Source organism: Phyllobates terribilis, unplaced genomic scaffold, assembly GCF_046119375.1.
Source record: "Phyllobates terribilis strain yellow unplaced genomic scaffold, ASM4611937v1 Scaffold_1__5_contigs__length_1240528914, whole genome shotgun sequence".
NCBI classification, from domain to species: domain Eukaryota; kingdom Metazoa; phylum Chordata; class Amphibia; order Anura; family Dendrobatidae; genus Phyllobates; species Phyllobates terribilis.
This window is the reverse complement of record NW_027362761.1, coordinates 281,154,971-281,179,506: the sequence shown is the minus strand read 5'-3', so window position 1 is coordinate 281,179,506 and position 24,536 is coordinate 281,154,971. Positions and strand designations below refer to the sequence as shown.

General features: G+C 47.6%; 1 protein-coding gene across 6 annotated transcripts in view; it reads right to left on the bottom strand.

Annotated features, from left to right (window-relative positions):
• ASPHD2 (aspartate beta-hydroxylase domain containing 2) overlaps nucleotides 1-24,097 on the bottom strand; it is a 132,245-nt gene extending 108,148 nt beyond the window's left edge. For 2 of the 6 annotated variants that reach the window (XM_073672991.1, XM_073673022.1), the window contains exon 1: nucleotides 20,324-20,559. The gene's annotated coding sequence lies outside the window, so the exon portion shown is untranslated. Of the gene's footprint in view, nucleotides 1-20,323; nucleotides 20,564-24,001 lie in introns of those variants that run through there. The other 4 variants (XM_073673005.1, XM_073673013.1, XM_073673028.1 and 1 more) reach the window with 4 other exon arrangements.
• Nucleotides 24,098-24,536: the final 439 nt, after the last annotated feature.

The window sequence follows — 24,536 nt, the reverse complement described above, 5'->3', positions numbered from 1 at the left end:
TACATCCTGAGAAAGAAAGAAAGCACTGGTGAACTCATCAATGCAAAAAGACCTGGGCGCCCACGGAAGACAACAGTGGTGGATGATCGCAGAATAATCTCCATGGTGAAGAGAAACCCCTTCACAACAGCCAACCAAGTGAACAACACTCTCCAGGAGGTAGGCGTATCAATATCCAAATCTACCATAAAGAGAAGACTGCATGAAAGTAACTACAGAGGGTTCACTGCACAGTACAAGCCACTCATAAGCATCAAGAATAAAAAGGCTAGACCGGACTTTGCTAAAAAACATCTAAAAAAGCCAGCAGAGTTCTGGAAGAACATTCTTTGGACAGATGAAACCAAGATCAACCTCTACCAGAATGATGGAAAGAGAAAAGTATGGCGAAGGCGTGGTACAGCTCATGATCCAAAGCATACCACATCATCTGTAAAACATGGCGGAGGCAGTGTGATGGCTTCGGCATGCATGGCTGCCAGTGGCACTGGGTCACTAGTGTTTATTGATGATGTGACACAGGACAGAAGCAGCCGAATGAATTCTGATGTATTCAGAGCCATACTGTGTGCTCAGATCCAGCCAAATGCAGCCAAACTGATTGGTTGTCGTTTCATACTACAGATGGACAATGACCCAAAACATAAAGCCAAAGCAATCCAGGAGTTTATTAAAGCAAAGAAGTGGAATATTCTTGAATGGTCAAGTCAGTCACCTGATCTCAACCCAATTGAGCATGCATTTCACTTGTTAAAGACTAAACTTCAGACAGAAAGGCCCACAAACAAACAGCAACGGAAAACCACCGCAGTGAAGGCCTGGCAGAGCATCAAAAAGGAGGAAACACAGCGTCTGGTGATGTCCATGAGTTCAAGACTTCAGGCAGTCATTGCCAACAAAGGGTTTTCAACCAAGTACTAGAAATGAACATTTTATTTACAATTATTTAATCTGTCCAATTACTTTTGGTCCTTTTAAAAACAGGGTGGCACCTGTTAAGGAGCTGAAACTCCTAAACCCTTCATCCAATTTTAATGTGGATACCCTCAAATGAAAGCTGAAAGTCTGAACTTGAACTGCATCTGAATTGTTTTGTTTAAAATTCATTGTGGTAATGTCTAGAACCAAAATTTGAAAAATGTTGTCTCTGTCCAAATATATATGGACCTAACTGTAACTAATAAAGAAAATTGGGTCTAACCATAAATGAAATAATAGACTTTTCCTGGCATTTTAATGCAGGGAAAAAAAAGTATGACATATTTGCTCATCTCCTACTGTCAAGTTGATCATGCAGTACAAGCAAAACATGGGGAGGAAGAGCCACCATTTCTTACCAGTCCCTTGCAAGTGTGTTCTAATGGAGGAGCTGATGAACTGGTCTTCTGGTGAGATGCTGCTCCATCAGCAGTCATTTTATATCTAACAAGAGAGGACGCTGTGACTAACAAAAATAACGAGAATATGCTATGTAAGGGATGGTACTATATATAACAAGACATAGTACTATGTAATAATGGGACAATGCTGTACACAAAAGGACGCTACAAAATAAGAGACTGCCCTATACATAACTAGAGAGGATGGCATGTAATAAGGGAGGCCCTTTCCAGTAATAATGTCCCCAAATACTGGGCCCTTTCCTGGGATAATGTCCCCTATCCAGAGCCCCTTCTTGGTATAATGTGCCCCCCATCCTGGTATACGTGTGCCCTGTTTGGTAATAATTTAAAAACAAATGTTACTACTCACCTTCCTCAACGCTCCCACGCCGCGCGGTGTCCTCTTCCACAGCTGGCAAGGGAGCTGGCAGCTGACTTTGGCGCCCCTGCCATGACTACACTGCCATGCGCCCCCAGTCACGGGTACTGCCATGCCCCCCCCAATCAGCTGCTGGGCACTGATTGGTTGCCGGCATGTACTGAAGAGCAGGGAGCCAGAAGATCCCCTGAGCCGCAATACATTTCAGTTGAATGTGCATTTGGGGACGCACATCCAGCTGAAATAGTCGTTGGTGCCGGCGGGCCCCCCTCCACCTCTGGGCCCCAATGCAGCGACACCAGCGATTTGTCTAACCCTGCACTGCAAAGTACCACTTCTCCTGTCTTGAATACTGGGGATAATTCCTACATCCTGTACATATACACTTCTTAGTACCACGTCTCCTGACTCACACAATACGCACCTCTTCCCTTGTATCTGCTATTCTCAAGGTCTGTATTGTGGATAGAATCTGCTCATATTCTGCATAACTGGACCAACCACACTACCACTTCTACTGTCCTGCATAAGGCTGTGTGCCCACGATGTGTTTAAGCGTTTCCGCAGCGGCAATTCCGCTGTAGAAACGCTTAAAAAAAAGCATGGTAGAAGTCCTGCCATGTTCCCCAATGATAATCCGCATGTGCTGTGCACATGCTGCGGAAATTTCCGCTGCGGATTATCATTGCGGAAAAATCCGCAGCACTACCAATTATTTTGCGGAAGCACTGCGTTTTCGCCGCCATTGACTTGCATTGGAACGCATGTAATCCGCATCACTGCATCTGTACATGCGGAATCCATGCGTTTCAATGTGCGGATGGTACCCGGGTTTGGAGAAGAGGAGACTCTCCTCCGGATCCGGGTACCATAGAACCTGTAAAAAAAAAGAAGAATAAAATAAAAAATAAATATTATACCTACCTTCTGATGGCCCCCGGTGTGCTTGTCTTGGCTTGCCGGCAGCTCGCGGTAGACTAAAGGACCTACGCTGACGTCATTTAGTCATGTGACGGGTCACGCGACCGCTGACTTCGGCAGGTCCTTAAATCTACCGCGAGCAGCTGGCAAGCAGAGACAAGGACTCTGGGGGCCATCAGAAGGTAAGTATATATTTATTTTTTACCATTCTTTCGGTCACACTATATAAATCCATGCCGGTTGCATGGATTTATATAGTGTGACCAAGTTGTCAAGTGATGCTAAAATCGCTTGGAAAGCGCTTGTCAACCCGCGTGCGGAAATGCATGTGAAGAACGCTTCACTTCCGCTTGTCCCTGGCAGGAAAAACACATGTACAATCCGCATGCGTTTTTTTCTGCCAGGGAGATGCAGAAACGCTCAGGAAAAAATCCGGAGCATTTCCGCATTGTGGGCACATAGCCTAACACATGTAATTTTCAGTATCAGTATTATTCTGCATATATACAGTGGTGTTAAAAAGTGTCTGCCCCCTTCCGGATTTCTTGTTCCTTTGCATGTTTGTCACACTTATATGTTTAAGATCACAAAACAAATTTAAATATTAGACAAAGATAACACAAGTAAAAACAAAATGCAGTTTTTAAATGAAGGTCTTTACTGTTAAGGGAAAAAGAAATCCAAACCTACAGGGCCCTGTGTGAAAAAGTGACCCCCTCCCTTAAAACATAAATTAACTGTGGTTTATCACATCTTCGGGAAGCGGAGTTCAATTTCCCTAGCCACACACAGGCCTGATTACTGCCACACCTGTTCTCAATCAAGAAATCACTTAAATAGGACCTGTCTGACAAAGTCAAGTAGACCAAAAGATCCTCAAAATCTGAACATCATGCTGGGATCGAAAGAAATTCAGGAACAAATGAGAAATAAAGTAATTGATATCTATAAGTCTGCAAAAGGTTACAAAGCCATTTCTAAAGCTTTGGGACCCAGCAGAACCACAGTGAGTCATTATCCACAAAAGGCAAAAACATGGAACAGTGGCGAACCTTCCCAGGAGTGGCCGGCTGACCAAAATTACCCCAAGAGAGCAGTGATGACTCATCCTAGAGGTCACAAAAGACCCCACAACAACATCCAAAGAACTGCAGGCCTCACTTGCGGTCAGTGTTCACGACTCCGCCATAAGAAAGAGACTGGGCAAAAATGGCATGCATGGCAAAGTTCCAAGATAAAAACCACTGCTGAGCAAAAAGAACATAAAGACTTGCCTTAGTTTTGCAAAACATCTTGATGATCGCCAAAACTTTTGTGAACTGAAGATGCATGTCCCATTACATCTGACATAGAAGTAACACAGCATTTCATAAAAGGAACATCACACCAACAATAATTTTTATTTATTTTGATGGTCTGGGGCTGTTTTGCTGCTTCAGGAACTGGAAGACTTGCTGTGCTAAATGGAACCATGAATTCTGCTGTCTATCAAAAAATCCTAAAGGAGAATGTCCGGCCAGGTGTTTGTGACCTCAAGCTGAAGTACACTTGGGTTATGCAGCAGGACAATGATCCAAAACACACCAGCAAGTCCACCTCTGAATGGCTTAAAAAAAAAAAAAAAAAAAAATTAAGACTTTGGAGTGGCCTAGTCAAAGTCCTGATCTTAATCTGATTGAGATGCTGTGGCATGACCTTAAAGAAATTGCCCACTACTTTATATGAAACCCTCAATGTATCCTCCTGGGGCCCAGAAGTATTTTTGTAAATACCTTGAGGCACCTTTTCTGCCTCTGAGCGGAGCTATCGCTGGCCGCTCAGACACATCACGTGATCCATCAATGATGTCACGTCAAGTGAAGCGTGACATCAGTGACGCGCTCCCCACGGTGGATGCTGGGCTGTGGGCGGGGTTACCGAGCATCCACCGAGCGCTTTCCCGGTGAATGAGGAGAGGGAGAGCGAGCGGTGGATGCCGGGTGTGATGTGCTGGGTAACCCCGCTCACAGCCCAGCGTACACCGTAGAAGTGAGTATCCCCTGCTGCAGCCGGAACTTGACGTGACATCTGCGGATGTCAGAGCCGGCTGCAGCCGGGGGTCACGTGATGCCTGTAAGCGTCCAGAGATAGCGCTTACATGGCGCACACATGGCCCTGCAGGGCCGGATTTCTTTTCCCTTAATAAAGACCTTCATTTAAAAACTGCATCTTGGGTTTACTTGTGTTATCTTTGTCTAATATTTAAATTTGTTTTGTGATCTGAAACATTAAAGTGTGACAAACATGCAAAAGAATAAGAAATCAGGAAGGGGAGAAACACAACTGTAGATACACAGCATCACTTCTCCTGTCTTGCATATGTAGCACCCTGAGGATTCGGCTGCTACAGGGGTATTACACCTCAAGCCAGAGGTGTGGTATTCCACTCCCGGGTAAGGATGGAGTGTGGAACTGAGCTCAGTAGGCTGCATATGTGACACCCCAGGGGTCTGGTTGCCACAGTGATAGAGATATTATGTCTGAGAGCAGGTGGGAGGTCCTTTGGTCAGGGATCCTGTGCATGCCACACCTCCTGCCCAGTCTTGGGAGGGGAAGAACTTCCCCTGTATAAACCCGGGGCTGAGGCAGGGTGAGTCAGACAAGGAGAGTGGAGAAGAGAAGCAGCATAGGAAACAGCAGAGTTACAAGGAGTCAGGGGCTGGCAGCTACAGAGCTCGCCCTGACTAAGAAGATTCTTTACCGGACCCGGAGTCCGAGGCTGTGGGGACTAACTCCTACCCAGCAGCAGAATCCGTCGGGCAGGGGATTTCAGGTCCTCTGGCCCAGAAGCCCGAAGGCACGGTCACACGCGTGGGACCAGCACCGCCATCGTGGAGCGGAAGCCATTAGAAGGCCCCGAGTCACCGGCCATACGGGTGAGCACCACACGGTACACTCAGGGACGTGGGCTATTTACATCAGCTTCTAGCAAGGTAGCCAGAAGAGTACAGTCAGTTTGGGAGGCCTACAACTACGCCTGGCCAGGGGAGATCCCATCTGCTCAAAGACTGACCAGGCCCCGTTTGCTAGCAAGTACTCCGGGAGGGTCTGTCGTTGTTACCAGTAAAGACCCTGAACTACACCGTACCGTCTCTGAGTGGTTCCTGCTACCCCCATCATCCACGTCGGCTGCCCTGAGGCCATACCCCTCCCGTTGGGGGTTATACTATCACGCTGCACAATCCTACCACCGGCCTCAGCGGTCTGCCCTGCAGCAGCAGCTTCCTGGCTGCACTCAACGGGTGGCGTAGTCATCAACTATTTACTACTAATAGACTGCCGTCTAGTTTGACTCCCTGGGCACGGACCGGGTCACCGCCACGAGATTACAACCCTCCACGGATCCGGCTCCGGGTAAGCTCCCGCGTGCGCACCGCAGCGCGACACAGGCCCAGGGGCGCGTCACATACACTACATACATCCCATTTCCGGGGGACAGATCAACAGTACTCCCACCAGTTTATGTGCAGGTACGATAGTGTCTGTCCCTGGCTGGAGTGGGAGGGGGGTGAAACATCCCAGTAGTGTAGGGGCAGATAGGGGGAGCAGTCTGGGTAATGCTAGGAGCTCATTGGGTGCTGGTCACCTGAGCTCACACATAGAGGGAGTATATAAGGTGGGAACCATCTTAGATCAGGGTCAGACAGGCAGACAGCTACTAGTCAGTCTGTTGTAGAGGGTCAAGCAGTCCTGAAAGAAGAGAGAGAGGAGTCAGAAGGACCCAGAGGGGAAGAAGAGGGAACCCCAAGAGCCCAAATACAAGCAACAGGGTGAAGGGTTGGCACAAGGGTACCGGATCCCAAGCTGGTGGAGGGCACTAATCCTCAGCCAGAGACCGGAGGTTGTGGGCAGGATCTGCCACGACCCCCCCACTACATCCACCAGGAAGGCAGACCAAGTATAGGGTCAGGGAACCCAGAAGAGGTGGACCCACCAAGAGACCCGAGGGAGCCGGACATAGGTGGATCCCTGGTGGGGAAGGCCAGAGAAAAGGAACGTCAGAAAGGGAACTCAGGATCACGCTCCAGAATTACCTGGGGGTTGGCCGAGTCCAGGACCTGGTGGACGCAGCACGGCTCGGGCGGTCACTCAAGGCCGGAGTGACCAGAACAACAGCAGTAAGTAAAAACCCTGAACTGCACAGCCCGACTCTGAGTCTTAATACCATCCTCACTGCACCACCACAACCACCACCCTCTACAACTGACCCCCTGAGGCTATACCCCTCCCGTTGGGGGTTATACTACCAGAAGCTGCACACACACCACCAGCCTCAGCGGACCCTGCTGCAGCGGCGGCCGTATTGACCGCAAATCAAAGGGTGGCGTAGTCGACACTAAAGAACATCCAGCAACATCTGTAGGACTGCCACACACTGAGCTTGACACCCTGGGCACGGACCGGGTCACCGCCACTCGGAGACTACAACCCCCATCTGATCCGGATCCGGGTATCCCCCAAACAACACTGGCCCAGGGGGCGCGTCAACTTTGGCGTAGTCGGCAGGATTACGTGCCCGCAACAACCGGGTACTGCGTGCCTGAAGAAAAGTTCACCGTTACCTTAAAAAGAAGTCTCCCGCCGGTTCCGGAGGGTCCCCGCCAACGGACCCCATCACAGGTCGTTTCCCGCCGGTTGTCCGCCATTTGCAGCTTTTTCCCGCCATCCATGGAGTTTCCCGCCACTGGGAGACGATTCCCGCCATTTCCAAAGATTTCCCGCCTTGGAAGAGCGGACGCCATTATGGGCGTGCCAGAGGGTGGCAAGAGGCCACCTCCCATCGTGGGCCAGGTCGAAGAATGGCGCCAAAAGCGGAAACCGCGCCCACCAACAGAGACTGTGATGCTGGAAGTGTCCATCAGCGTAAGAGAACTGCCCCTGGAACTGACAATCACAAAGTTGCCCCGGGACCACCCTCAATGTGGGCGGAGACTGAACAAAAGAACGAAGATGGGTGCAGCCTGGAGGAGTCTGGAGAGAGCGCACCCGGAGACAAGAAGTCTGGAGAGGACTCCGGAGAAGTCGTACCCGGAGATGGAGGGAGAGGCAGGCAGCACCGACCCAGTGGTCAGGAGCCTGTTGCAAGCAACAACCCCACTAGGCTTAGTGGAGATCCTGGCACAGCTCCCCCGAGACCGGGAGTGTGCACAGACCGCGCTGGAGCGCCTCGCACGGAGGATGGCCCAGGTGCAGCGAGAGACGCTGACGGAGTGGAGCCGTGAGATGGCCCAGCAGACCGGAACCCGTCAGCGGAGCACGCCACCCGAGACGAGGAGACAGACCGCCTCTGAGGATGGTGCAGGAGGAGTGAAGGCCGGAGACGGCGCCGAGGAGGGAGCTGAACGGACGGAGGCAGGTAAAGGGGACGTCACTACCCCGAGCCGAGAAACCGTAAGCCTGCCCCAGCTCCCCGTCGCAGAGCCCGAAATTCCCCCTGCCGTGCCCGTCGCTGCATCGTCACCGTGCCGGACTAGGCCTCAAGCAGAAGCCGCGGCCCCTGTGACGTCACACGCCTCGACTCTGAGCGCGACCAAACAGGAAATACCAACGGCCTGGTCGCAAGGTCTAGTACCTCCGGGCGCCGCAATTCCAACAGCGCCCCCTACCTCCGCGGAGCCACCGGCCTGGTCGCAGGGCCGAGTACCCCCGGGCGCCGCCGTCCTTACGGTGCCCTTTACGTTCAGGGTACCCCAGGCCTGGTCGCAAGGCCTGGTCAATCCGGGCGCCGCTACCATCAACGCGCCCTCAACATCTCGAGTGCCGCACCTGGGCGAAGATCTATTTGCCCAGCACACGTGCCCGGATGGGCAGCCCTTTGTATGGCCCCAGGAGTACTACCAACTGGAACTCCAAAGAGCAAGGCCCCTGTGCGAGCCCCTGATTCCGGCTCCGAAGCCCGTCAGGAGAACCCCGCTCCCGCTAGAAGAAGCGCAATTCGAGTGGGACCCCACCGGAGGAGACCTCATGGGGTTCACTCAAGAAACGCGGGCAGCCGCAGCAGAGCGAGTGGAGTGCTGCCGCCAGCAGTTGGCAGCCTTCGAGCAAGAGCGGAAAGAGAGGCGGATCCGTGAGCAGCGGCTGCAGGAACAGAGCGCAGGGCAGAAGAGCCGGACCAGGAGGAACCCCCGTGCAGCTCATGGTCCCCGTACCACCGGGACTGTGATAAAATTCAACCTGCAGCATGGGTGGGGCTTCATAAGAGACCATCATACCCCCGGCGACGTCTTTGTAACCCGCAGAGACGTAGAAAGCCATCTGCCGGAGGGACACAGAGGTCGTGACCTGTACGTAGGGGACGAGGTCACGTTCACCTGGCACAAGTGTGCCAAAGGACCCTACGCCCTCCATGTGCATCGCCTGACGGAGGAGGAGCTGCGGTGTGAGGAGGAGCAAGAGGACCCGGACGGGTCTGAAGACAAAGAAGGAGCAGGAGGACGCCGTCGTTAAAGTACGGTAAAGAGACTGTAAATAGTTACCCGTCTGGGTACAGTGAACTGTTGCTGCTTTAAATATGTCCCCGTTGGGACAAGTGTAAACTGTTTACCCGTATTTCCCTTAATCCAACTGACCGAGGACTGAGAGCGGTCATTCCTTCCTTATACCTGGCCGAGGACTGAGAGCGGCCACTTTCCCCTTGTAAATAGTTGCGCTTTCTAAGGCGCCCCCTACCGGTTTTATAGGAAACTGTTGTTTTTCTTGAAGAGACTGTCGCACTTTACCCGGTCACAAGTTGCACCGTGGCCGGAGGAACAAGAATGTTATTTATGAAAAGTTTATGCTGATATATATATTGTTTTATATGTTATTGTTGTTATGAAAATTTGTATGTTTGATGTTTTTATTCTCTTACAGCCCGAGGACGTGCTGTGATTTACCAGGGGGGAATGTAGCACCCTGAGGATTCGGCTGCTACAGGGGTATTACACCTCAAGCCAGAGGTGTGGTATTCCACTCCCGGGTAAGGATGGAGTGTGGAACTGAGCTCAGTAGGCTGCATACACTACATACATCCCATTTCCGGGGGACAGATCAACGGTACTCCCACCAGTTTATGTGCAGGTACGATAGTGTCTGTCCCTGGCTGGAGTGGGAGGGGGGTGGAACATCCCAGTAGTGTAGGGGCAGATAGGGGGAGCAGTCTGGGTAATGCTAGGAGCTCATTGGGTGCTGGTCACCTGAGCTCACACATAGAGGGAGTATATAAGGTGGGAACCATCTTAGATCAGGGTCAGACAGGCAGACAGCTACTAGTCAGTCTGTTGTAGAGGGTCAAGCAGTCCTGAAAGAAGAGAGAGAGGAGTCAGAAGGACCCAGAGGGGAAGAAGAGGGAACCCCAAGAGCCCAAATACAAGCAACAGGGTGAAGGGTTGGCACAAGGGTACCGGATCCCAAGCTGGTGGAGGGCACTAATCCTCAGCCAGAGACCGGAGGTTGTGGGCAGGATCTGCCACGACCCCCCACTAAATCCACCAGGAAGGCAGACCAAGTATAGGGTCAGGGAACCCAGAAGAGGTGTACCCACCAAGAGACCCGAGGGAGCCGGACATAGGTGGATCCCTGGTGGGGAAGGCCAGAGAAAAGGAACGTCAGAAAGGGAGCTCAGGATCACGCTCCAGAATTACCTGGGGGTTGGCCGAGTCCAGGACCTGGTGGACGCAGCACGGCTCGGGCGGTCACTCAAGGCCGGAGTGACCAGAACAACAGCAGTAAGTAAAAACCCTGAACTGCACAGCCCGACTCTGAGTCTTAATACCATCCTCACTGCACCACCACAACCACCACCCTCTACAACTGACCCCCTGAGGCTATACCCCTCCCGTTGGGGGTTATACTACCAGAAGCTGCACACACACCACCAGCCTCAGCGGACCCTGCTGCAGCGGCGGCCGTATTGACCGCAAATCAACGGGTGGCGTAGTCGACACTAAAGAACATCCAGCAACATCTGTAGGACTGCCACACACTGAGCTTGACACCCTGGGCACGGACCGGGTCACCGCCACTCGGAGACTACAACCCCCATCTGATCCGGATCCGGGTATCCCCCAAACAATACTGGCCCAGGGGGCGCGTCACATACTGTGGGTAATTAGTATTTGAAATAATCTGTATTGATATACATACCTCCCCCCCCCCGCACACAGTACTATTTCTCCTGTCCTGTTTGCAATTCTCATTACCTGCTCTTATGCTGTATGTATTGTAAGAAGACAGGAGGTAAAGTCCTGGATGGCAGGTATGTGTTACTGAGATGGTATTTGACTAGATTTTAGGTCCGGGATTTAGGGAAGATCAAAAAAGTCTGGGTGGGAAAGGTTGTTCCCATACTCCAGTCTGTGTCTTACTGACCTAATAAAATGCACCTGGTCTAGCTCAGGTAGGAGTAGTGTGCTGAGGCTGGAGAAAGACAGCTGGTGGATAATCTGTACTGCAACCTGAGAGCTTTTTGTAACACCAATTTGGTAAAACAGTTTGATTTACTTTGCCTTAACCAGAGAGAGGATTGTTTTGTTATTTATAAAAGGACAATAAACTTTATTCTGTTTTGATATAAAAATCCTTTGCGAATCTAAGCAGCTACCAGAGAGCTGAAACCCCTACAATATGGACACTGCACAGTACTATTTCTTTTGTCCTGTATGCTCCATATAATTATTCTCTTATTCTGTACATTTGGACATTGCACGGTACTGCTTCTCCCATTTGCTAGGTGGAATTCCCAGTATCTGTATATATGGACCCTCCACAATACCACTTCTCCTGTCTTGTATGTTGGGTGTACAGTAATTCTCTATATTCTACATGTATGGACACTGAACAATTGGGTTGCTAGCGACTATAAAGTTGCAAACAGCTTTTTTTTATTTTCCTTCTATCAGTTTAAGCTGGACTAGCTTTTTCATTTTTGTTCAGTTACAAGGGCTTGGTCTGGAGGAGTGGCCTTTATTAAAGGAACAGATTGAATGTCTGTAAAAAATTTGGACTGCCTGTGAATTTTGATCCAGTTGAGCAGAAAAAAAAAAAAAAAAAAAAAAAAAAAAAATTGAATAGTAGTTTTGCAATCTAGCCCAGAACCTTTCAATTATGCATCTAACCTCAATATTTTAGGTATTTTTCCCCCCAATCATTTGTCTCCCAAGTCTTCCCTTCATCTATTTGTTGTTATTTCACTGGAACACAGGTTAGAAACTGCAGCTGCATCCCCCTCCTCCCTACCTTCTATTTTCTGTATTACATTGGAGATTTTTGTTGACTCAGGAACCAGGTATGACAGATACCTATATTAGTAGACTGTAACAACGTTTCAGATTTGTACAAGTACTACTGATTTATGTAAAATAATAATAGTCATGATAATATAATATTGATACACTTTCAGTGGTTAGAGTCCACCACAAAGGTGGTTTAGGAGATTAATGACCATAGCTGTGTACCTGGCAGAGCGAATTATAAATGACACAAGGCAGCTATGAGAATGTGGGGTCTAACATATACAGTAAGATGATATCCCTTTAGAAGCTTATTTTTCTAAGCCAAAACTAGGTCTTTTAAAAAAGGGTGATTCCCAGAATTGTATTATTTTTCCACAAAACAAAGTAAATCCATACTTTGCTAATATACAGACCAAGTCCAACATAAAGTTTATTTCTTGTACTTTTTTCATCTCCATGTCCCCCTCGGTAGCACATACACAGCAGATGAAATAAGTATTGAACACGTCACCAAGTAAATCTATTTCTAAAGGTGCAATTGAAATGAAATTCTCACCAGATGTCGGTAACATCCAATCCACACAGGCAAATAAAATCAGACCATAGATGTCCATAAATTAAGTTATGTGTATTAAAGAGAAATGACACAAGGAAAAAGTATTGAACACGCTTACAGAAATTTATTTAATACTTCGTACAAAAGCCTTTGTTGGCAATGACAGCTTCAAGATGCCTCCTGTATTGCTCAGGTTTGATTTTGGCTCATTCTTCCCTGGTTGTGTGTTTGGGATCATTGTCTTGCTGAAAGACCCACCATCATTTCATCTTCTTCATCCTGGTAGATTGCAGCAGATTTTTAATCAAGAATGTCTCGGTACATTTGTCCATTATCCTTCTTTCAGTTATATGAAGTTTGCCAGTGCCGTATGCTGAAAAACAGCCCCACACCATGATGTTCCCATCTCTAAACTGCACTGTTGGTATGGTGTTTTTGGGGTGATATGCAGTGCTTTTTGGGCTCCAAACATGGTGTGAATTAAGGCATCCAAATAGTTACATTTCGGTCTCATCTGACCAGACTATATTCTCCCAGTATTTCACAAGCTTGTCTAAATATTATGAAAACTGTAAATGCGCTTGAACATGCTTTTTGTTCAGGAAAGGAGTCTTGTGTGGTGAGCGTGCATACAGGCCATGGAGGTTAAGTGTATTACTTATAGTTTTCTTTGAAATAACTGTACCTGCTGATTCCAAGTCTTTCTGTAGCTCTCCGCAGGTGGTCCTTGGCTCTTTGACAACTCTTTTCACTCCTCTGTCAGGAATCTTGCAGGGAGCACCTGGTGGCGGTCGGTTTATGGAGAAATTATGTTCTTTACAATTCCGGACTATAGCCCCAACAGTGCTCACTGGAACCTTCAATAGTTTAGAAATTCATCTGTAACCAATGCCATCAGTATGCTTTGAAACAATAAGGTTGCAAAGATCTTGAGATAGCTCACTGGTTTTACTCATCATGAGAAGTTTCTTGTGCGGCACCTTGGAAATGAAACACCTTTTATAGGCTATCAGTTGAACCAGCTGATATTATTTTTCACTAATTGGCAGGATTTCTAATTACTGATAGATTTCAGCTGGTGTTATGATTTTCCATGGCTTTTTTGCACTTCTCTTTCTTCATGTGTGTTTTTTCCTGTGTCATTTCTTATTATTACACATAACTTAAGTCATGGACATCCATGGTTTGATTTCTTTGCCTGTATGGATTGGATGGGTTGTTACCAACAGCTGGTAAGAATTTAATGTTCATAGCACCTTTAGAAATATATTTACTTTGAAAATTGGTGACGTGTCCAATACTTATTTCACCCACTGTAGCTGAATGTACAGTCCTATTTTTACACTGACAAAACTACATTTCCCAGCAGTAGTTGCTTCTCAGTGCTTCAGACCCTTCTCTTGCGTTTCTGGCCAGTCTCGCCTCTCCTAGTTATCATCAAGCTAAATCTTTCCCCTTATTATTCTATACACTGCTTTTTTATTTTTAGTACCCTCCCTGACCAATTTTATCTTCTGCCATCTACATCAGTATAGCTGCATATGTGGTTTTACATCATTAGCTGGTTCTAGCACAGCTAAACTCTCCTGCACTCCTACACAATGGAGCATGTAATTACTAGGCACTGCAGGGCTGTATTTGTTGCATACTGTAGGCAGATCAGTTATGTGAAGCTGCAAATGCTGCTCTATTGATGCATAAAGCAGAAGATAATCCTTTGTTACAGGCATCAATAGTGTGGCATTTGCAGTTTAACATCATGGTTCTCTCACCAGCAGGCAACAAACAAGATCAACTTATCTCCGCCCCTGTACACACAGCCCCAACCTGCAGTACATCGCTCCTCTTCATTACCAGCACACAGGCACCACTGCTTTCTGGTATGAGCTCTGGCAGTATAAAGGAGACTGTCCCTTTCTGTGACATGATCCCTCACAATAGGAACTCTGTTATAGATACATGCCAGAGAACAGTTATGCTGGGAGGATAACAGCGGATACAGACTGCTCTGCAGATGACCAACTATGAGCTAGAACAACTAAAGGATGGTTCTAATGGCAACTGAAGATAAATAGAGCCTGAAGGGTCATCATTACAAGGGTGATATGTGCAAAAACAGGGCAGATTTGAAATGGGAATAAATGTGTACGTTATTATAAGACCATATTGTGATTTAGGGTCCTAGTGCAGATCCACAAAATTAAAAACTGTATTTGGTGCAGATACCATTCTAACACGTCCAGAAACTGTCCCAATTCTCAAGCTCAAATGCCATGTAGAAATTCTGAATGGGCTGTCCTCCTCCCTCAGCATTCTGCCAGCATCATAGGCACTGGAACTTTACTTCTCCTCACTTCCCAGCATGTATTGCTCCTTCCCTGAATTGTAAGCCCCCCTCTCTGTTGTGCCATATGCAGTTAGGCAGACAGGGGAGCAGTAGAAGCAGAAGAACCCCACGCCCAGAGACGTATTACACCTGACATGCAGTGTTCACCCAGTCAGACAGAAGAAAGACACAATAAGACATTTTTTTTTTATAACAAAGCATTTTACAGATTGAAAATGTGGCATATAGACAAGCAAATGAGTGTAAAGGGAACCTATCATCAGATTTTGCGCTATTAAACTGTTTTTAGGTTCCCTGACACTGGCTCAGCATTAGGTCTCTCAGTCAGTCAGGGCAGGGGGCGCAGTTATTGCTGCCGCTCTGGTGACTGAACCGAGTCAGTGCCGCCCCCGTGACTGAAACCGGAACGCTGCCGGGCGGAATAAAGTTAATTTTCTCCAGGCAGTGTTCGCTTGGTGCAGGCGCCGGGCAGGATAACAACGCTATTAAAATGCAGATTAACCCCGGGTTAGGTCTGCAGGTTAATAGTGTTTTTTCTTGTGACAGGATCCCTTTAATGAATCCGGCATGTCTGAGAAGTGGAGAGTGCTTCGCAACAAATCTTATTTCAGTAAGGGAATAGAGTAATATTTCTGGCATAAGGTATACAACAACTCGTCTAATTTATTCCCTGCTCCTCTCCCACCCCGGCTTAATTCATTTTGGCAGTGCTGGACGAAAACACCAAAAGTTGCAAAATTTCTGTGAAACTTTCTGCTACTTTTCAAAGCTTTGATGAATAGGGGCCGTAGTCTGCACAGACGCTTTAAAGGGTTGGCCAGGTTTGAGGATTCACAAGTGACAGCAGACTTGCGAATCCTCACAGCGGGCAAACTGTGCGCTGTCAAAATACTCCACTGCCAGGAGAGGGTGGTCATGTGATTGCAAGTATGCATACTCCCGGTCACATTATGACTAGACATGTGCGGCCTCGCTCAATACAAGTGTATTGGGCGATGCTGTGCACGTCTAGTCGGAATGTGGCTGGAAGTATGCAAATCGTACACTTAAGGTGATAGCCCAGTCTCACTACTAGCACTGGAGAATCCTTTACAGCACACAATGTGAAAACTGTGAGAATTCACAAATCTGCAACACGAGAGCGACTGCAGAATTGTGTCAGACCTGAACAACCCCTTTAAGAAGAAAACGGTAGGAGAGTTCAATATGACACCAACAGCAAGAGGTACTGCATTTTCAATATTACATTCATAAAAAAACTTAGCAGAAGTCATCAACATAGGTCCTAAAACACCCATTTAATGCAAACCTTTATAATAATGTTTATCCAAATTTTTAATAAGCCACACCTAAAACCCATGAAAACTATTGAATTAAAAAGGTGTCTCCAGGTATTTGATATTGATGACTATCTTATGGGAGATGGGAATCTAGCACCCTTACCGATCAGCTGCTACTACCTCTGGCGGTGGCCGGATGTAAACAATGAATGGAGGTGTGCAGCACAGCTGCTTTCAATGTGTAGCGACTGATGCCGAGTACTGCAGAACAGCTCCTATTCGTGCAACCGCATCCCATATGCTGCAAAGTAGTTGTGCTGCCTGAACTTGTCCATGCATCGCATGTCACTGAAATGGTCAAAAACTATTTTTTGGACTACATCGGGCAATACACATTAGATGGCTGCAGCCATAATCAGCCTTCTCTCCTAACACAGGACTACTTGATTTGCAGAGAATAGTGTGCATGAAGGCCTCAAGGGTACGTGAACACAACATCTTTTAGACGTGTGAAACTGGCCAGGTTTCCAAGAAGAAGAAGCTTCAGGACACATTGGTGTCTTTTTTTGGAGTCTAGTTGAATAAAGTAGTGTTTTCTTCCAAGCAGAAGCCACCTAAAGAATGGTTGGGTCACTTCTTTTAACTGCTTCTGATCTTTTGGAAATCTGAAGCAGTTAAAGAGATTGTCCTCTACTTTAGCACTAATGACCTATCCTTCAGATAGGTCATCAATGTCTGATCGGCCGGGGTCCGACACCCGGCACCTCCGCCGATCAGCTGTTATCGGTGTTGACGGCCAGAATTACTCACTCACGGAGCTGGCGGTCTTCTGATTTGAATAGGAGGCAGATGTGTAGTACCAAGCCTCGGCCACTATGAGAAGACAGCCAGCTCCGCAAGGGAGTATTTCCGGCCACCGACACATAACAGCTGATCGGCGGGGGTGGACAACCTCTTTATGGAAAGCTCAAAAGACTGAGCATGTGAACAGCAAGTAGCTTTACATGATTGTTCATTCCTTTTAGGATTTATTTAGCACATTTCAGGTGGGTTGCAGAGCAGACGTGCACATACTCTTACTGGCCAACAACTAGATCCTAGGGTTTCAATAAATGATAATTAGTAGATAATAAACTATATACGGTAGATGATATAATGTACCAATATCTAGTAGTCTAATGAAATTGTGTGAAAAATATCAAGCAAGTCTTGACGAAAAGACTATAATTGATGTGAACCTGTCCTCTGTAGTAAGGAGCTAAAAATGCAGCCGTTCCATATTATTCCTATGCTACTAGAATTACGGTCTTAGCACAATTTTTGGTCTAATAATAGGTAGGATAACGTTATGTATTCTGCAGACCGCCGGGCGTGTTCACCGGGTTGTGCCATGTGCAGGACCTGCAGAAGCAGGAAGTGACGCAGTTCTTTAAATCCCTGTGTCATTAGTGGCCACCGTGCACTGGGGCAGAACAATGTAGAACAATTTTGCACTGTGTTTCTTTATACAAAAGTAGCCAAAATTCTGATTATTTTTTTTTTTTTAGCATTCGGGCACCAAGAATTTTTTATAGAGATTAATATAAAATAAGCCAAAAAGTTAGATACCCTTAAGATACTTCTAGGAATTATTTAAAGCATCAGTACAGAAGGGGTATCTATTAGACTTTTCTGGAGAAGTCTTTGGTAGAGTTTTCCTTAATTGCTTGTCAAAAGTTTGTATGTTTTCAGGCAGATTCTGCTCGGAATCCACCTGAGAAAGCGCCGCAAAAATTCCCCATAAAATGAACACAATACATAGCAGTGTCAAAACGACATTGTCTGTAAATATGTTCCACCTTCTTTAACAGCTTTGGAGACCCTGAAACAGTTTAAAAAAAAAAAGTGCCCTGCTCATTCTTTGGTGGGCTGAAAAACCCCTGGCGAAGCCACTTTAGGAAAATGACCACCAGTACTTCTCTAAAGCGGCTTCGCCTTGGAAAACTGCGCCAAAATCTAAAAGGCACAGTGTGAACACAGCCTTAGAGCAGATTCCATCAGGAGATGCTTCAATCAAGTAATTTACTTTTTTTTCGCCACCAAAATGTAAGACACCATACAGAGAGGAACACTTAGGGGAAGGACTTTGGAAGACTAAAAGGTAACTTAGTAATTACTAGATTAGAAAAGTTCTTACACTCTCTTCTAGCAATTGATAGAAGAGATGGGAAGATAGAAATGGAGATTGTAAAGGGTCTAAATCACCGTAAGTCAATGCCCTCTCGCTGTAGTATATGCAGTCTACGTACACAGTGTCAGCGATATCAATCCACATCATGTCCTGGATGAGATGTAGTTCTACACAGTAATACACCATTTATCAGAAATCAGCGCGATGTAGACAGCAGATATTCTTCACAGTATATGAGATTGTGCACAAGGAGTTTATTGGAGTGGATCTGCTTCAGAAAAGCACCGAAAAAATTACTTAAAAAATGCCTGAAAGACTTTTTCTATCGAAAAACCACTCTGCTGACATACACTGCTCAAAAAAATAAAGGGAACACTAAAACAACAGAATATAACTCCAAGTAAATCAAACTTCTGTGAAATCAAACTGTCCACTTAGGAAGCAACACTGATTGACAATCAATTTCACATGCTGTTGTGCAAATGGAATAGACAATAGATGGAAATTATTGGCAATTATCAAGACACCCTCAATAAAGGAGTGGTTCTGCAGGTGGGGACCACAGACCATATCTCAGTACCAATGCTTTCTGGCTGATGTTTTGGTCGCTTTTGAATGTTGGTTGCGTTTTCACACTCGTGGTAGCATGAGACAGAGGCCACACACAATACTGAGCCTCATTTTGACTTGTTTTAAGGACATTACATTAAAGTTGGATCAGCCTGTAGTGTGTTTTTCCACTTTAATTTTGGGGGTGACTCCAAATCCAGGCCTCCATTGGTTAATAAATTTGATTTCCATTGATGATTTTGTGGTCAGCACATTCAACTTTGTACAGAACAAAGTATTCAATGAGAATATTTCATTCATTCAGATCTAGGATGTGTTATTTGAGTGTTCCCTTTATATTTTTTGAGCAGTGTATGTTCAGTCTTTTGAGTGCTTTTTTTTCCCCCTTTCTCAGGTTTTGAAAAACGCCTGGTGGAGAATAAAGTGCACATAGGGCAGAATGGTGGGTGGCTCAGTGGTTAGCACCATCAATCCCCACCAAGTACAGCATCTGCAATGAGTTTGTATGTTCCCCGTGTTTGTGAGGGTTTCCTCCAGGTTCTCCGGTTTCCTCCCACACTCCAAAGACATACTGATAAGGAATGTAGATTGTGATCCCCGAAGGTGATATACAAGTGAGTGAAAGAAATGTCACTAGCTTGAAGTAGTATCTAATGGAATCCGCTTCAAACATGGCAATGTCCAATCAGAAGGCTGCAAAAAAGAAACACTTAAGAAAAAACTCCCCAAAGGAGGGTTTTCACCAGAAAACTCGTTGTTTTTGACTGCCTCCAAAAACCTCTGTGTTCACAAGTTTTAGCCATTTTTCCTGCAGGTTAAAAATCACCTATCACCGATCCTAATATCTTACTATAAAAGGATTCACTATAATAATATATGTTTTAAAGACATTCCTGGTATTGTTTCCCAACAGTAGCCACCATGCCGGATATTATTAGGGCCTGTGATGCAGATTCAGTCGATGCCGGCGCACAGAACCTGTGCTGTATGGCAGCAGAATAGATGACGGTACAGGGGAGAGGCGGACGGAGCACCCATGGGGCCCCCAATAGATCTGATCACTGGGGGCTGTCAGCGACCAATCCCTCTGCACACAGCGGAGGACTGCTGCAGATGCTCTACCTGTTTAGCATACATATTACACTTAATAACCCCCCCCAATGCATGGAGAGGAGCAGGCAGGCATGGTGGGGCTGAGGGCTGGCAGGACAGGATCTGCAGTGCTTTTACATAACACAGTCCCATCTGCTGTCACATCACTGCTGGGGATTCTCACAACCCTGTGTAGCAGTTTAAAGAGCCCAATGCAGCAGATCTGAGGCAGCTGCAGCAGCCACAATGCAAATCAATGCGAGCCAGGTCCCCTGTCCTGCCTGTCCACTGCTGCCAGCCACGGCCCATCATGCGCTCCACAGGGCAGCAATCACACATCATGCGCTGGATCACAGCAGGCTGCAGTTACTGTACCTTCTAGCAGAATGCTGTGGGGTGACGGGTAGATCTTCTCACTCTGCTCATGTCTCACCCTGTCATTCGTTTTTTCTATACACTCATTGAAATACGTACGTACATTGCAGTAAAATCCCCTAACCAACCTGCTGCATTATCTCCGGCTCACACGGAGCCTTTAAATCCCGGCTGGAAGCTAGAGCCTAGTCACTGGTGGGCGCTAGGACCTGCGCTGACGTCACGGTCATGTGAGAGGTCACGTGCTGGGGAGGGCTCTGGCTCTGGCTCTGTAGTGCTGCGTGTAGTAGAGTGCTGTCACCTCAGTCTGTGCGGGAGATTCCTGCCAGGAACTTAGCTGGTGTGATCCCTGCTGTGTGCAGGGGGCATGGAGCTAGACCACTAAGTACATGTGTCTGTGAGGTGACACACGGAGTAGTGGAGTTGTGTGGGTACTGTACCCCCAGTAGGGCTGTGTATGTGGGAAAGACGCATGCGGCAGGGCTGTATGGTAGGCAAGGTGCATGTAGCAGAGCTGTGTGGGTGGGGTGCAGGCAGCAAAGCTGCCAGTCTTGATTAGCTGTACCCAGCAGAGGTACCTGTGCAGCTGGTATGCAGATAATAGCTGTATACCTGTGGTGAAAGTGCGCACAGCTGGGTTGTATGGGTGGGTGAGGTGCATGTAGCAGAGCTGTGTGGGTGGAATGTATGTAGCACAGACGTGTGGTTGGAATGTATGTAGCACAGACGTGTGGGTGGAATGTATGTAGCACAGACGTGTGGTTGGAATGTATGTAGCACAGACGTGTGGGTGGAATGTATGTAGCAGAGCCGTGTGGGTGGAATGTATGTAGCAGAGCCGTGTGGGTGGAATGTATGTAGCAGAGCCGTGTGGGTGGAATGTATGTAGCAGATCCGTGTGGGTGGAATGTATGTAGCAGATCCGTGTGGGTGGAATGTATGTAGCAGATCCGTGTGGGTGGAATGTATGTAGCAGATCCGTGTGGGTGGAATGTATGTAGCAGATCCGTGTGGGTGGAATGTATGTAGCAGATCCGTGTGGGTGGAATGTATGTAGCACAGCCGTGTGGGTGGAATGTATGTAGCACAGCCGTGTGGGTGGAATGTATGTAGCACAGCCGTGTGGGTGGAATGTATGTAGCACAGCCGTGTGGGTGGAATGTATGTAGCACAGCCGTGTGGGTGGAATGTATGTAGCAGATCCGTGTGGGTGGAATGTATGTAGCAGATCCGTGTGGGTGGAATGTATGTAGCAGATCCGTGTGGGTGGAATGTATGTAGCAGAGCCGTGTGGGTGGAATGTATGTAGCACAGCCGTGTGGGTGGAATGTATGTAGCACAGCCGTGTGGGTGGAATGTATGTAGCACAGCCGTGTGGGTGGAATGTATGTAGCAGAGCCGTGTGGGTGGAATGTATGTAGCAGAGCCGTGTGGGTGGAATGTATTTAGCAGAGCCGTGTGGGTGGAATGTATTTAGCAGAGCCGTGTGGGTGGAATGTATGTAGCAGAGCCGTGTGGGTGGAATGTATGTAGCAGAGCCGTGTGGGTGGAATGTATGTAGCAGAGCCGTGTGGCTGGAATGTATGTAGCAGAGCCGTGTGGCTGGAATGTATGTAGCAGAGCCGTGTGGCTGGAATGTATGTAGCAGAGCCGTGTGGCTGGAATGTTTGTAGCAGAGCTGTGTGGGTATTGTGCAGGCAGCAAAGCTGTCATTCTTGGTTAGATACACACAGCAGAGGTTGTATGTGTGGGTGGGGTGCATGGAGCATGTAAATAGAGGAAGGTGACGCGCCCCCTGGGCCGTGGGGTACTCGGTAGCCGCGCCGGTCGATGCTGGGGATGTCACGGTGGCAGTGACCCGGTCCGTGACCCAGGGTGGTCAATTAAAGGAAAAGTAAAAGTAAATAAAGTTTTTAGAGATAATGTTTGTGACGCCACCTGTGGTATTCGGCTATATGGGGCCGCCGCTGCGGTTCAGATCCACTGGAGCTGATGGTGACGCAGCAGGGTTGGTTCAGCTCTTCACAGGCAGAGCTAAGCTCCAGGGCAGTATATGATGAATTGTAGAGGTAGATGTTGTTGGTACGGTGTAATGTAGGGCTGAGGGCGCAGAAAATGACCAGACAACAAATTAATGGCGGTTTCCTCTATCTTTACTTGCGGTTTGTCAGAGCAGACCGGGGCCCGGGTACTAGCTGGTAGTGGAGATCCGGGCGGCCTGAAAGCAAGTTGGGGATCCACCTTGCTAGGTGGAGTTGTAGGCCTTCCCTCTGCGCTATTCTCTTTGGCCTTGCAGCTTGAAGCTATGTTGCGGCCTTCGTCCCTGAGTAAAACGTCTTTTTCCTCACCCGTATGGCAGGCAGCTCGGGCCTTCCCCAAGTATTGCTCCCACGTGGCGGTGCTGGGCCCTATGATGCTGCTGAGCCGCCGGGCGTCTGGTGGGGCCAGGAGTCCTGCAGTCTCCTGCCCTCTGGATTCTGCTGCCGGGCCTTCAGTGCCCGCACAACTACGGACTCCGGTGTCCGGTTCCCTTGCGCTTCTCTCTGGGGCGAGCTTGTCTATGGCGTCCTTCCTCGTCGCTCTCCAGTGTCCAACTCTCTTCAACTCACTCTTACTAATCCTGCCTCCAGATTCCAGTTTAAAGGGGAGGAGCTGCCCTTTCTGGTCTGGAGCCAGGAAAGTGTTGGATTCTGGTATACCTGATTAGGGGACCCCTCCTTGCTTCCAGGCATGGCATCACCCCCTGGGGTACCACAAAGGTCCAATACATGATACGGCAGGAAATGCTGGATATCTGGTCAAGAATCTATACCAGAGCCAGCATGTAAAATACCAACTCAATCAAGAGGAGGAAACAAGAGCATCCTTGGTATAAAACATCAGATTTTATTCATAGCAAAAATTAGTACAATACATCATAATAAATAACATTACCTATCCCTAACAACCAAGGTGCAATGTGCCGAGAAACACAGCGCAGTAAAGCATAACCGCCTGAAAACTGCCTAATTGGTAGGAAGGCAGTGTGGACTGAAAAGACAAAGCCGCACGCTGAATATACATAAGGGCACAAGTGCGCCACAATAAATTCACAAGCAAGCAGGTCAAAGACAGTCTTACCAGAGTCAGGTCAGGAGGACTATAGAGCGCTGTGGAAGAGAGTGGTGGCAAACAACGCCTCGATGCGTGTTTTGCTAGGAAATATTCAGGCTTTTTTTAAGAGGCTGAAATGGGCCAAAAACGCTAGGTAATCCGTGTGCCAGCTAATGCAATGACAATCCTGAAGTGCTGTGTATATGATCAGGAATTTTCCTGTCAGGATTGTCATTGTTTTTAAATCCCCAGGATTTCAGTTCTTTGTGCGTTTATGCAGCGTTTTTCACGCATTGACTTCAATCGAGTCAGTCAAATCCGCAGCAAAAACGCAGGTATAAAAATATTTGCGGGTTTGCTGCGGATGTTTGCTGCGTATTTGACTGACTTAATTCAAGTTAATGAGTCAAAAACGCACAGAGAATTGCCTGAGGGAGACTACGCCTCCCATCATCCTACGGCCGCTTCCGCTGATGAAGCGAGAGCAGGCACGGCTCAGGGGAGAATTAGTCTCCTTAGCTGCGCAGTGTAAAAAAAAAAAAAAAAGTTTAAATCAATATTAAAATACAAACACCTTATATTCACCTGTCTGACGTACCCCAAGTGTCCTACGGCGATCTGATCACCCGGCAGCACTCTATACACTGACACAGCAGTGTATAGCGCTGAGCTGCTGGGACTGAGGTCACGAGTTCAATCAGCTGATGATCAGCTGAGGGCTCCTTTGACCTCTCTTACAGCACAGGTGCTGCGTGAGAATTTTCCAACTCAACACTGATGCAGTAAATGAGGTCACTGGAGCTTATCAGCTGATCTTCAGCCCATGAACTCAAGTGACCTCAGCCCCAGCAGCTCAGCGCTATACACTGACAGGAGTGATTACACTCCTGTCAGTATATAGAGTGCTGTCTTCTACAACAGTCACACCAGTGATTGCTGGTGTGACTGCTGTAGAAGTCACCCAGATCGTCGTGGGACACTGGATTATGTCATCACGGCGGACAGGTGAGGGATATGGTTGTTTTTTATTTTTGGTTTCTTACAGGAGACTAGGTCATTGGGGATTAGGCATTAGTATACTCGCCTGTGTTTTTTATTTTTAAATGATTAAAACCGTGTG